We start from the raw sequence: 14,404 nt of genomic DNA, 5'->3' as shown, positions 1-14,404 counted from the left end.
CTGCATATATCACATCAGGGAAACATCACTGATGTGCATTCACTGGGAGTCGCGTTTGTGCCCACATCTTAAATCCAATAAATAAATCCAATATACACTCTCTCTTTTCATGTCCCCCTAACTTCAGAAAGAAACCTCCAACTGTTTAGGAGCTAAATGGTCTACTTCGTCCACTAGCAAGTTGCTAACGTTGTCTCTCTGCCATCTGGTGCTGAGAACGTAATGTAAAGTGCATTCATCAGAGCTATAAAGTGAAAACGGCTCCCTGCTGCTGCAGAAAATGACGGCTATGAGCCAAAACAGTAAAACTGCAGCTATAAAACCAAAACAATGAGCTTAGAGACTCTAAAATGCTCTGTAGAGCCATAAGAGGAACTGCAGAGATGTTCTATTTCCCTGTGGGATCATAACTACAAGTGAAGAATTTTACAGTGAAGTCAGTTGGCTTATTGTAAATACAAACATATTGATTATAGACGACATTTTAGGTTATCCAAAATATAGATCGGATAACAAGTGGATAACTATGTTATATATGTGTGTGTTTCAATCGCAGTATAGCACATTTTAGTCCCGCTCAAACTGGGAAAGCAAGTTTCTTTATTTACGCCTGCTAGCAAAAAACTGAAACCTGTCATGAAGCTACAATGTGGCTGGATGTAGGACCAACAGGGTAAAGAGCATTTTAAGCAAAAAATAAAACAAACTGAGCCCTTCATCAGGACACCAGCAATAAGATATGAATCATCGGTATAAAAAAATGTGACACTTGGGATGCTGACAGCTACACCTATATATGTAGCGAGCACTTTCACGGATGCAACAAATATTAGCATTATTAGCATTAGACTCTGTAAGGATTCTGACAGGGAAATCAGAATCAGAATCAGAATACTTTATTAATCCCGAAGGAAATTAGGGATGATTCAGAAATCAGTGGTTCATTTTTATTTATATAGCATCAACAATCCCCCCCCAACAATCAAACGGCGCCCTTTGAGCTAGCACCTGATGACGGTGGGAAGGAAAAACTCCCTTTTAACAGGAAGAACCCTCCAGAAGAACCAGGCTCAGGGAGGTGCGGCCATCTGGTGCGACCGGAGAAATGTGGGAGTTATGTTTCCAAGTGGTTCACCTTCAGCTGTAGATCTGACAGCTGACTAGATAAAGGGTAAAAAACTAACACTTGTTAGCTAAAAACATTTTGTCTGCATTTCAGACCGTGGTTGCGTATTATAGGGCCAACTGTTTCCCCTCCAACGTGCACAGTTTTGAACTTTGTCAGTATTTCTCTGTTATTTATTTGGACCTGGTCTTGAACTCTAGGTTTGATCTATCTGCATAATGAGAAGAAATTGAAACTGAATTATGATGGATGCTACAGTTTGGGTAATAACTTTCTCATCTTCCATTTTCTCTTCTAAATCAGTTCTGTCCTGGGGCTTTGTTTAAAACCTGTCTGATTAGCTGATGGCTCATGTGCATTCTCCTGGTGGGGCTCTTTTTAATGCTGAATTTCCACATCTCAGCAATGGCATTTAGCAAAAATAAGACCAGGTTTTAGGCAACTGTGATTGCTTTTCAGAAACCTTACAGGATAGACGTCTTTAGGTGTCTTAGTTGCTGTCATGGCTTCCATTTCCAGCACGAGCAAGTCCTCACTTGTCAATGTGTTGAGAAATCAGTGCTACTAGCTATTCTGTTGTCAATGGACACACTGCTGTACATCACCTCAATCAGTCATCCCAGCCCTTGTAGGCAGCCACCGCTAGTAGCGACCCGACCCCCATGCCCGATACAGCAGCAGAAAAGTGCTTACCTAGGAGAAAAAGACAGAGAGGACATTAAATCAGTGAGCATAATATTCTAGTGAGCACTAGACTCGCTTTCACAGATTAGCCAATCTCTTCTCTGCACAGTGCACTGCCACGGAGTTGTACCTCCAATTGAAATGGAGAGAGGGGAGATTATCCCATATATTCTGGTGCTCAGCAGTTTATGTGTCTAAATTCAGGCAGCAACAAAGGTCAATACACATCTGTTTTTTTCGAGGAACAAGTGAAAACCTTCATCAACCTTCATCAAGCTGAGAATCTAAAATCTAGGTCTTCTGGCTTTGATTTTTGAATATTCACAGAGCAAAGCTCAAGAGGAGAAAAGCCAAGGAGGGGGGGGAAAGCAAGTTTGGGGGATTTCGTGCTGTAGCCCGGGAGGGATTGAGCCCTGTATTCAGTCCACGGGCCTGTGTGAAGTGTTTTTCACTCGGCTCGATCAAAAGACAAGGATGTCTTCCAACGCCGGATGTTACATCACACAGCTTGATTCTTCACACTCTCTTATCCATTTCTCTGCTTATTTGTACCCTTTTAATTCCAGGGATCTCACAACCCCTCCGCCGAGCCAAGTAGGCACACAAACAAGGCAAATGAACAATCTGAGGACGGAAGCTGCACAACTTCTGACGGAAAATAAATGGAGATGCATGCAGTGTGTGAAAGACTCGAGTGAATTGAATCCCAATCAATCAAGTACCTACTACTGATGTAATGTAGTAGCGGAAAACAGAGAATTACAATTGGGTGCTAAGATTAAGTGACGACAAAATGAACCAGGATTTGCTTCACTTAAGTCCTACATTATCAGAGATGTTGAAATGAGGGGTAACATTTCACATTAAAGCCCTAACAGAATTCATAAGCACTATTAAGCTTTCTAAGAAATTAGCAATAACAAGTTGTAATGCAGTTGTTTTTTAAAGGTTTTATAGAACATTGAGCATTTTGGGTTTTGGCCTTCTGGTTTTACAAAACAAGACTTGTTTTTCTTCAGGTTTTATTTATTTTTAACCTTTTACAATGAAACAAATGCGAAAAGAGCAAACATTAACATTGCTAAAACACGGGATTCATACTCGGCTCTCTTATCAAAAACTTCCAAAGTCCAATAGACAAAATAAAAGACTGACCGTTCTTACCGGATATTTCAGGGTACAAAGGAAAAAACAAACAAACAATATTGGCGGAGAAATGCCAAAATGTTAAAGTCAGAGCAGAGTCAGAATATCAGTCTGTAAAAGTCAAGATAAAGACAAAGCACAGTTGTACAGTTAGGATCTAAGTTTGTGATTGAGGCATATGAAAGGTGCAGGTTATGAGAATCACCCCTTTCTCAGTCTAGAGCTTGCTTTTGATTGGTTCAAAAAGCTCTTGGTCTATCAGAACAAACATAGCCTTTCCAAAAAAAAAAAAGTGTTGGCAGATAATCTGGCAAATTACCAACGTCACACCAGAGATGTATTCATGGACCGCGCAAGATTAAGTGTGATAGTGAGCCTTTAACAGTAGCACATCTATTGGAGGAGAGATGGATTCAAATAAAAAGTCTCATTCAAAGCTTTTAAAATGTTAGTGATTTCCGATAAAAAGTCCAAATGATTCGTCAGGAAGACAATGTGTAGATTTATTGATAATTGCATGTTGCAGTCTGAAAGCATACTTTATTTATTATTAATCTGAATCTGTAAAACAGCTGAAAACAGAAAATCATAACAAACGTTGAGGACTAGAAAGTACAACATCTCCTTATTGCATGTGGAGGTAAATACAATAAGCGATGCTAACTGGTGTGGGTTACAATACTCTCTCGAGGAGGAAAGGAACAACAGTTTAAGCCACAAAGTAACAAAAGAAAGTCAATGAGAGCAAAATATTGCTGTTAGCTTTGAACTATGACTGACAGCAGAGGCAAGTTAGCCTGGTGCCCTCGTGGCTGATCTGGGCTCATCATTAAAAACAACCTCCACCCTTCAGTCCATTGGACTATGAACCCCAGGTGCTTCAGAGATGGCTTTCTTTCTCTCTTTTTTATAAAAAAAATTGGCTGAGCTGTGACAGCCAATGGAGCAGGACAAAGATCGACTCACACTGAAAGTATAGTCCATACAAAGCCTGGGAGACACAAGGGCAAAGCACACTGTCTAGACTGCTACTGATAATCAGTCAAAATGCACGGGTGGGTCAATGGGTAGGAGGAGTTCAAGGTTGTCCACCTGAGTGTGTCTCCCTTGGTGGGATATGGCAACTGGCCATTCAATAGAATAACACGCAGCTTTCTGTGAGCTCTGAAAAAACACAATCTCCAGAGTAAAGCAGCTTTTCGCATTTTATTTGCTCTTAAATAATGAGATATCTGTTCAGTGATTTCTGCAGTAAAGCCTCGGGGTAAGTAAGTTATCAGCACAGAGATAACATTTAGTTCATCGTAGCACTTACAACTGTAGCTTTACTACGCTCTGTGCTTCACAGAGCCGCTCTTTCACTGTTGTTCTGAAGCCTTGATGCTCCAACCAAGAAGGACACACTCTAATTTTCCAGCCTTGAAAAGTGTTAGGTTTAAAGATCGTTTCCAGTTTTACAAAGAGCTCTGAGCCATGAATTAGCAAGAGGGACCTGATCTGCTGAGCAAGGTCGGAACTTTTACAAAGTTACACAAATGCAGATAGAAAGAGGTCATCCAGCCATTGCCAACTCTTACAATAAGCGCTGTTAATGACAAGACAGTTCACAGAATTGGGGGATAAGATAATGCAAAAAGGCCAGACCTCCTGCCATCTCAGATCTGACCTTATTATCAATAGACTTCTAATTAATTAATAATATTCTTGGTTATTATGAAGAAGTAAAAAAGAGGAAGTAAAAAAAATATGCAAATTTAAAACATTGTGATAAAAGATGGGTCTCTGTTTTTCGTCTCCTGGTTGAAATGAACTTGTATTTTTAGATGATATTTTATCTATGAATAAAATTGCTATATTTTATTAAAGTAGATTTTATTATTTCCAATTCATCCATACCCAAAAGTTCACGTATTCAGAAACATCTCTCTTTTAAAAGGCTTCACCAGAATCTTTAAATCATCATAAATGAGGAGTCCCTTGACTTCTTTAGAGAGATTTTCATTTGTCTATCAATAGAAAAAATAAAACCGTCCGTTTTTTATTGGCACCCAGCGATGAATGTGAAAACTGCAGTGGTGTCACAGACGCGCGAATAGTTTCATCTCTGGATAATTTATGCGAAACACAGAATGACTATTCAATTAAAGAGCAAGAGTTTGTCAGCTAAGACCATTGATTAACAATAAATCCACTGATTAAATAATTAACCTCAAACCCAAAGTAATTACTTAATCACTCTGGGTGACACCTCTAGCTGTGTTATGTTTCTGCTGCTTTCAAAGTTACAAATTTACTATTCCATCAATACGATGTGCCATCGTGCGAGTTAAACCACGCACAGCAGCAGACCTGCAGCCTGGCTAAACTGGCACTCTGATAGGGAGCAGCGTTCAACTGAAGTTAAAAGAAAAGCGGATATTTCCCCGGGCAGTGTTATGCAAAACAAGCCTCTGAAGCCATCGATACTGCCCTACGTTTTGGACCGAAGACTCTGTGCTTGCCCGTGGTTGTCAATCGGCTGCGCACACTAACAATTTGCTCCTGTGTCAAAAACAAACACATGAAAAGAAAACAACAATCCGAAGCGGCACAATTTCAGAGAGACGCGAGGGGCACGGTGTCGGTACCGAGTGGCACGGGCAAGATGGCACCGTGCAGCATTTTAAATGACTAAAGCAGCTTCATTATTTTAGGAGGTTTGTTCCCGAGAGCTGCAGCTCCCTGCGGATCGCATCAGTGTCAAGTCATCATCCGTGACAGCAAACTGCCTCTGCTGAAGACAGCAAAATGCACCTCCGGTAAACATGCGGCAATGACAACGTGCCCCGTGGTTTAGTCTGAAAAATTCAGCATCTTCTGACAATGAAGTTAGACCACATCAATTATCAATTACACTTAATGGTAGAGGAGAAATTGAATTAAAACAGAGTCATGGCTGACCACAGGATACGAAGAGATATTGTTCTTGGCAACCGCATTTTATTCATTCATCATTGACGTAAAAGTAATAGGACTTCAGAGCTGTACTAATGACCAACGACAGCCTCTCTGTAAAATAGATGAAAGGTGTGCCATTATGGGGTGGACTCATGAGAGGAGAGGCCATGCGGCTAATGACTCATTAGAGACATCTATAGCCAGACAGGCTGGGAGCCAAAAGGCCAGGAGTCCTTTTTAAAGACTCAATACCCCAGCTGACACTAATTGTAGCCGTCAGGATAGCATGGATTTTCATCGCAGATAATAACAGTCTGGTCCCCTGACACATCTTGGCCTGTTACCCACCAGTGGCATTGCCCAGATCTGCTAGATCCGCTCAACAGTATCTCCTACCCCAAAGAGTTGGTGCACTAGAGAACCGCCATAAAACAGCAAGCACTCGGTGCAGTAATGACGGCTTTAGATCTGATAAGACGCTAAATACGAACCATCCGACAGTGAGATGCAGCAGAGAGGTCGCCTTAAAAAGAAACGCTAGCAAGAGTGATTTTCAATATTCTCGTTGCATCATTCAGCTGCCGCAAGCACCTGCAGCGTTGAGCAGACACATCTCTCATTTGGACAGAGGCAAAGCGAGATGTTTTATGGTCTAGTCATACTCCCTGTCACTGTGCTAATGTGATTCAGTTCCAAAACAGTCAGAGGAAATGAGAAAAGCCACTCTTTCCCACCCTTGTAGCACTCAGACATGATACACATGGGGCTTTACACTGCTAGCAGGAGGAAGGGGAAAAAAATTATAAAAACCTTTCATGATACATTGGAATAAGTGGAGGAGAGATACTTACCACCGAGTGCAGCGGCAGCAGCGTGATATTCTTGATGATAGATTTGAATGTTAGAATAGAAACTGTGAAGGAAAGATTGGTGGCAGTTCATTACACTTCAAACTAAAAATGATTGGCAGCAACCCTCCCCTGGGCTTAGCATGGAACAAGAGCCGGAGTACTGTATTTTACAGACTATCGAACACGCTGGCAGTCAAAATACTTATCAGAAAAACATTCAGAAGAAGCCCCGTGTTTTTTCTTTTTTTAAGTCTACATAATAGGCTTCACGGAAAGCACGAGGATATCAATTGGCCACAATGCCTGCAGTGTTCACTATTAGCCATTTAATAAATAGCTGCAGTCTATCCAAATGCAGGGAAAATGTTCTGACAGCGAATACAAATTCACTTTAAATGGGAAGTCGGTGTAAACCTTTGCAGCGCTGTGACTGTGCAGTATGTATGTTGGACTGCTCATTTTTAACATATTTTCCATTAACCTCAGCTGCAGAGTGCCAGGCCTGTAGGCGATTTGAAATAAGCTTTCCATAAAGGACAGATGATGATTTCTAATTTTCCAAGCATGCTAGACTAGAGTTTTTTTTAAAAACCCCGTTCGCTGATTTACTCCTCTTTAATTTGTTTGCTGTTGTTTGAAAAAAATAAATAAAAGCCCTCTTTGTTTACCTTCAGTTCTAGTGAATTTAGCCTGCATTTTGTAAGCACCACAGCCACCAGTGCAACAATATCGCCATATTATGCTCACCCCTCCGCAACAGCTACACTGCCTTTTAACGTTTACTGAATTAATGATGCGATGAACTAATGGCCATAAATATAAAAGAAGGAACGTGGTGCCCGTGCCAAAGTCCAGTTGTGCAGCCTTGAGCTGAGCATCGCGCTGTTTTGAACATGGACGAGTGGATCAGACTGAGAATCCGAGGGATACCTCACACTCCTGTGGCATGCCGATCAAAAAGTACTGCGCGCTACTGTCCTTTTTGACTCTGACTGGGAATATAATTAAACACCTAACATGTTCCTGTATGTGAATGAGACCGTGAAATCATCAGGAAAGTGTTTGCTGAGGTCACAAATAGGTGAGCCAAAAGAGCATGTTTTAATATGATTCTGACCTCCTGTCAATCATGCTGAAGGACAGGCATGCTATGAATAAAAAAAAGTAAATGCACCGTGGGTAGATGCTCTTGCCAAGCGACCACTGGAGAGCACACAACCAATGGGATAGTTGGCTTCCTAGAGTTTGTTTTCTTCGTGGCACTATCTACTTCCAATGACCAGAGGCATTAACTGATGTAGAAGACTGGAGGCCTGGTCCTCTTGCAAGCTGAGATTGTGTAACTTGGTAGAAACAAACATCTGCTGCTTGCACGTCTGCGTACTATTGTATTTATTAAAAGTCGGGTTAAAAAGCAAGGCAGCACCATGTAGAATTCAAACTGTGTGCAACTGTAAAACAGCGGTGACCACTTTGAGTGGGAGATATTAAACATAATCTACCTTTAATTAATCACCTTTATGTTTTTGACCTGCAATTCTTATTAATCATTATCAGTGAACTGTGGCCTCTGTGTTTTCATGTGTGTCATCGCTAATTTCCTTATTGAAACTGGCCTCAGCAGCCTTTTAATTTGAAACACAAACAGGAAATGTCCGCTTTATAGTGAAAGCAGAAGAGAAATAATAATAAAAGTGACTGACCACAGGCCTTAGGTTGGAGATTAAGAAGCCAGAACAGGAGAGTGAAAGGTAGGAGATGACTCCATTGGTACTCTGATGGACTAAGTGCTGTGGAAATGGACATTATGCTGAATTTACCCATTACACTAATTCTCTGTCCCCTTTGTTCTGACTACTCTGTCTGAGACTCTGTAATTATTTCAGTGTTGTCTGTAAAGCAGATCAGCACTCTTAAAGCTTGTTTTGACTAAATGAATTTCCAGTAGAATAAAAATGACAGATTCAAAAAATAATTAGTCTTAGTTGTGTTAAAAAAAACATACAGCCTGTCCAGAGTGTTGCCATTAAGACTTACAGAAACTATAACCGCACATTGAATCTTCAATCTAATTTCAATTCAAGAAATTCAAGAATCGACCTGTTTATCAACAGGAATGAGCAAAATCTAAAATGTTGCTTCCAGTGCAGTGGTTAGCACTGTTGGCCTGTCCAGGGTGTGTGTCATCTCTCTCCCAGTGACAGCTGGGAAAGGCTCCAGCCCGCCCAGGACCCTGAGTGGTGAAGGGGAACTAAACGACACCATGACTATAATTCAATAAAATGTAAAGGAGACCTGTTGTGCTCCTTTCCACCTCAATATTTTAATTCTTGGACTTTACCTGAGTAGTTTTGAATGAGTCACAGTTCAAAATAATCCTTATTCTTTTTATACTGGGCCTTGGTGCAGCACTTCAGTTTACACACTCCCTGAAACAAACTGTTTAAGCTCCCTTCCTCTTCCCTGCAAGCCAGCTTTTCTGTGATTGGCTCCCCACTACAAACAGCACGTTTGAACAGCAGGTCGGTGGGACTGCTGTGCTCACAGCCAGAGCTATGTGCCTGATATGAGCATGATAAGGATATCAGCACTCGCTGACATTGTTCAGAGCCAAAAGACGAGAGTGGAACTACTTGCCCATCTCTGGAATAACAGCACCAAAATAGTTCCATAATAGTTGCTGTACTTTTTCAAACTACAGGTACAAAGAATACCATTTTTCAGCCACTCAGATAATGTAAAAAAAAGTTTGCACGATTACTTTTTATCCACCCATTTGTATAATTGTAATTTGAACTGAAAAGACAGGCGTTAGGCATCTCTTGGATCCAGACAGTAACTCAAAAGAAGCACATCTGCCCTCATAATCAATCATAATCAACAGATTACACCCCATTTCTGTACTACCTCTCCGAAAAAGTGCTACAAAGTGAAGGAGAACTTGTGTCTATGAAACTGGGTGTGCTTGTTTTTTAAAGAGCTTCCAGCAGCGAATGAAAACCATGCTACCCCAGTCAACCACCTCAAAGAGAGGAAACAAATCCATAACCACTGGCTTTAAAAGGCCACAGGACCAACAAACCTTTTAAAAGACCAAAAGAGGTGTAAGCTGAGAAACAAAGGTCAATCTAATATGGACTTCTTTAACGATTGTTTCACTCTTTGACTAATTCCCAGAGGCAAAAAAAAGAAAGAAAGGAGCATGGGGAGGGAATGAGGAAAGATCCAGTTAGCTAGTCCACTCCCTGCTCCTTGTGGCACAGCTCTCTCTGGGAATTTAACCAAGGTGAGATAATCTCATATCTATAAAGTGCTCTTCACCTAACCTTAAAATGACTCTTAAAGCTAATGTTCACAGTTTTCATAAAATGTCTAAAGATCTGCCAGTGTAGTGATAACGGGGGCAAGGCAAGTCCTCCCTTATGTCTGCTATTACTAGGCTAATCTAACCTCCCCATGAGATTTTCTAGATTTAATTTAGGCATTTGGAGGATGATGCTTGGCAGCGACAAGGGCCATCCATCTTCTCTTAACAGTCCCAATCTTTATAGAGGCTCCAGACTTCAGGTAGTGCATGTGATGGATAGCACCCCTGGCTGAGGACAGTCCATTAGTAGAAAAAGAAAACCACAGAGCAAAAGCCCAGTTACACTGTCTCAAGTGCAATTCGGGGGTAGTGGCAGCTCTGTATACCGCATTACTAAAGAAAAAAAACAAAACAATGTTTTAGAACAAACGTCCACCCCAGTTAACCATCCTAGCACCCCTCACAGGTTCAGATCATTGAACTCCAACCCTGCAGAGAGTTTAGCTTCGACTGCCACAGAGCTCAGCAGCCTTTAAAGAAAAGTAGCTCAGCTCGATCCAGCAGTATTATTCTGATTTGGGGCGACAAACACAGAATAAGAGACAACTTGAGGCGACTAGGGTGCATCCACTCTGTACTTCATTTTGAAGCTTCAATTGCAAAAAAAATCTATGACACGTTCAATAGTTTAGCCCTGAAATAGCAAAATAACACTTCTCAGCGCCAACTGACAGAGCGCTTGATACAGTAGGCTGATTGACAGCGTGCGACAGCTCAGTCGGTATTTGATATCAGTCAAAGTTAAAGTTTTTTATGAAGACAGACTGAAACTAGGTCTATATTTTGGAGTTGAAACGGATGTGTAGGAGGGAAAAATAATATTTTCTGCCCGGAGGACCTAACCTTGAAGGTTTAAGACATATACTGCATTTTTGTAACTGTTTAAAAACCCCTCAAGCATTAAATCTTGCTCAACTTTGAATTCATCACCGATGCTAATTTGTGCATCCAGAAATCTCCGTGACCTTGTACTGGCACGACTGGGATGATGCTACGTAAACAGAAAATAAACAGGAAGCAAACTTTGCTAGTTAACCAGTTCACGTGAAGATGATGTGTTTTTACTCCCCCCATGATGTCCAATTAAGAGCTGTGTTTATCAAAGGAGCTCTACATCGAAGCTTTTTACAGGTACCCACCGCTGCTGCCGCCACTTTTATCTGCACAGACAGCAGGACACCAGTTCAAAACAAAAACATGGATCATGTATAAAGTAAAGGGGTGGGGGTGGGGGGGCGTCTCATGCATATTTGCAAAGACTTGTTTGCTAAATCACTTTGAGCAAACACAAAAACACTGTTTATCACACATTCATTTGGCATTATAGCAGGCTTCAGTGCATTTCAACCGAGTAAATAAAGGGAAGATAAAATGCAGTAATCCATCACAAATCATCTCAGGCCTCCTGTCATCTCACACAGCATGCTAGCCTGCCTTGGCTTTAATTAAGTTATTCTGGAACTGCTGACAACAAAATAAATAAAGAAATGGAAGGAAAATAGAGAAGAGTGTGAAGTGTGGGGAGTTTCTATGGAGACCTGAAGCATCTGGCTTGATCCCAATAATTTGTTCTCTGCTGTCTTCATCTCTTTTTCTGCCTCTGTCTCTCCCTCTCTTTGTCACAAGTTTCTACGCAGAGACTGTCGTTCCTCACGTGCGTAGCCCCCATGACGGCGCAGAATCGGTACCTTTGATTGCAGCCGCTGTCATCATTTCATCCCATCTGGGTAAAGTCAAATTTAAGACGGCAGTTTCGGTGCGTTTTTATCTAAGCGTGATGTTCTGTTTGTCTCTCTTGGAGACCTGTCCCCCCTCTGAAACAGTTAATATCAAACACGTATAACAAAATCATACTTTATCACTTTAACTAACTTTAAGGCCATGGAATTGAAATGAAATTTTCGAGTGTCGCTGTTGTAAAAACATCCCCAACGAGGTTGAACAGTTCGTTTGCGAGAAATCAAACCAGGAGTGACTGATGTGAGACAACAATCAAAAAAGACCAATACACAAGAGAATGATAGGGCAGCAGGCCGAAAGGATCACAATAACTGTGCTCGTGCTATTTATATGAGAGATATATTCAACCTATATAGTGTCCTGCTGGATAAGTGATGGCGTAAAGTGTCAAACTGTTAAACTGGGGCTCTACTACAGCATTTAGTCTCAATTTGAGCATAGCCTTTTAAAGCCTGGGGCTTGTTGGGAGGAGTGATGGAAGAGATTGTAACAGGCTCTCTACAGCTGATTTAGGGACAGAGACAAGGGATGATAGATGGGTGAACTTTAAATTTGACCCCAAAGGATGAAAACTGTGTGGGGGCAGGCTGACATGGAATTCATAAGATAACAAGATTAAAGTTCACTTCTCAGAGGCTCGCTTGTGACTTCTCTTGTAGTTGATGCTTATGGTATTTAAACTGCAGCCAACTGTTGAATAGTACATTTGAGGCCATATGCCAAACATTCTCAGGTTCCTGCTTTTATTTATTTACTTTTTCTTACATTTCAGTAAATTCAGCTGCTTTTGTGTTTGGAGCTGTTGGTGTAGCAGAGCTATCACTGTGAAGGCATTGGATGGGCTGCAGGAAATTATAACTGCCGTTGCTGTTTTATTTTGCAAAGGTTTTAACAGTGAACAAGAAATTACTTTCCTATTACTTGGGAAAATAACTGGCATCTTACAAGTAAAAATAATTGTTGCTGTCCAACTCAAAAGCCAAACACCACGTTCAGAGAGACACCAGCGGTGCACTTGTGTGGGAATTTGTGACCCTCTCATTCATGCAAATGAAATGGGTTCTCAGTGCATGTACCTCTGGCAAAAAATAAAATGAAGTCTGCATTTAGGCACCTCTTTGGCAGTGCATAAATACTCGTTGTGACTGCCAAGTGCCTTTAAAACAGTCATAATTGTCCTTGGTACACCTGCACAAACCTTTTCAAAATAATTGACAGTGGCAGGCCGGGTTTTCTTAACATCTCGAAGAACCTATGATGGTTCTTTTATGGGCTTAGACTGTCTCAGTGTCTTCTGTCTCTTCATATAACCGCAGACTGACTCAGCAATGTTGAGATCAGGGCTCTGTGGGGCCCAGACCATCTGTCGCAGGACTCCTTGAGCCTGGAGATACTTCTGCATGATTATGACTGTGTGGAGGATTATTTTTTGTTCAGTGTTGCTGCTTTTATTTAGATTTTTAATCTTAATAAAATAAGGTGTTGTGGCTCTCCTAACTAACAATGCTATTTTCCCCCAGAGTGCTTTAGAAATGTGCACTGCTACAAAACTGAGGTCATACAAAGAGATGAAATTTAAAAAAGGAATGTGTATATATCCGTAGTTGCTCATTTGAAATTAGGCACATACTAAGAAGAGCATATAAAGTGGGCCTTTAATGATTAAATGATGATATGAGGGTGTTCTAAGATACACACTACATCTAAAACATAAACATTAATAATTACAAGTGTTTTTCTATTTCCATTCTTTTTCAAATGGGAAATCCTTTCAATAATTTATGAGTTTTTCTGCCCTTTCTCTTCCCATTGTCAGATGTTAAGCACCAAAGTTATCCCCTGGCACTTAAAAAGGAAAGAGTGGGTACACATCTAACATTAAGTAGATACCGGAAAATCATTTAGACTCGATGATGCTTTAAGATGCTTTGAGTGTAGAAAACTTTACATTTGGCATTTAGGTTTCAAGTGTGAAAATGTTTCCTCACATGACAACGAGTGGGCACTTTGGCAGATTAGATTTTTTGAAATAAGACAAAGCAGAATGGAGGATTTCCTCATGGGAGGAGAAACCTTGGCTCATAACTCCATCCATTGTCTCCTAGTCTTTTATTTTCCTCTACTTCAACAGAGGGATAATCTGCTTCAAATGACACCATATTGTTGATAGCAGAGAGGCTTATTGTCCTCCTTTCATGTCTCTGATAAAAGACACAGAGAGCTACTGTTCCAGCCACCGGGATTGAGAAGAGAGTACCATTACACTTCCTCATCTCCATAAAGCCTCCATTCATCCATTTACCTCTCAGGACTCTGGGCTGCACCAGCCTGAAGGAAGAAGCAGTCGAGTGCAGAAAGCTGCTTCACTTTGCTCTGCTCAGTATGGCACCCAAGAAGGCTGATGTGCTGAGTAGTGACAGTCAGCAGATTCGCTTTGTTGTGCACTTTCATTTGGGCAACAAGGGGCCGCTTTCGTTAAGTGCAACTCGCTGGGATGAAAGAATTAGAGTTGGCGAAGGCAGCGTTAGTTTTACTCCATCACTTTGAAATCCC

General features: G+C 41.1%; 1 protein-coding gene across 5 annotated transcripts in view; it reads right to left on the bottom strand.

Moving 5' to 3' along the window:
• Window positions 1–14,404, bottom strand: part of cadm1b (cell adhesion molecule 1b) — a 169,887-nt gene that overhangs the window by 116,469 nt on the left and 39,014 nt on the right. Inside the window, exons 1-2 of one of the 5 annotated variants that reach the window (XM_014338610.2) lie at window positions 2,975–3,537; window positions 1,732–1,819 (exon numbers count right to left, since the gene is read on the bottom strand). The exons of 3 other annotated variants lie outside the window; for them this stretch is intronic. The gene's annotated coding sequence lies outside the window, so the exon portion shown is untranslated. Of the gene's footprint in view, window positions 1–1,731; window positions 1,820–2,974; window positions 3,538–14,404 lie in introns of those variants that run through there. One more of the 5 variants, XM_042226531.1, reaches the window with a different exon arrangement.

Source organism: Haplochromis burtoni, unplaced genomic scaffold (assembly GCF_018398535.1).
Source record: "Haplochromis burtoni strain Fernald_Lab_line unplaced genomic scaffold, NCSU_Asbu1 Contig_216, whole genome shotgun sequence".
NCBI lineage: Eukaryota > Metazoa > Chordata > Actinopteri > Cichliformes > Cichlidae > Haplochromis > Haplochromis burtoni.
Note: the sequence above shows the minus strand (reverse complement) of the source record. Positions and strands in the feature narration are given on the sequence as shown.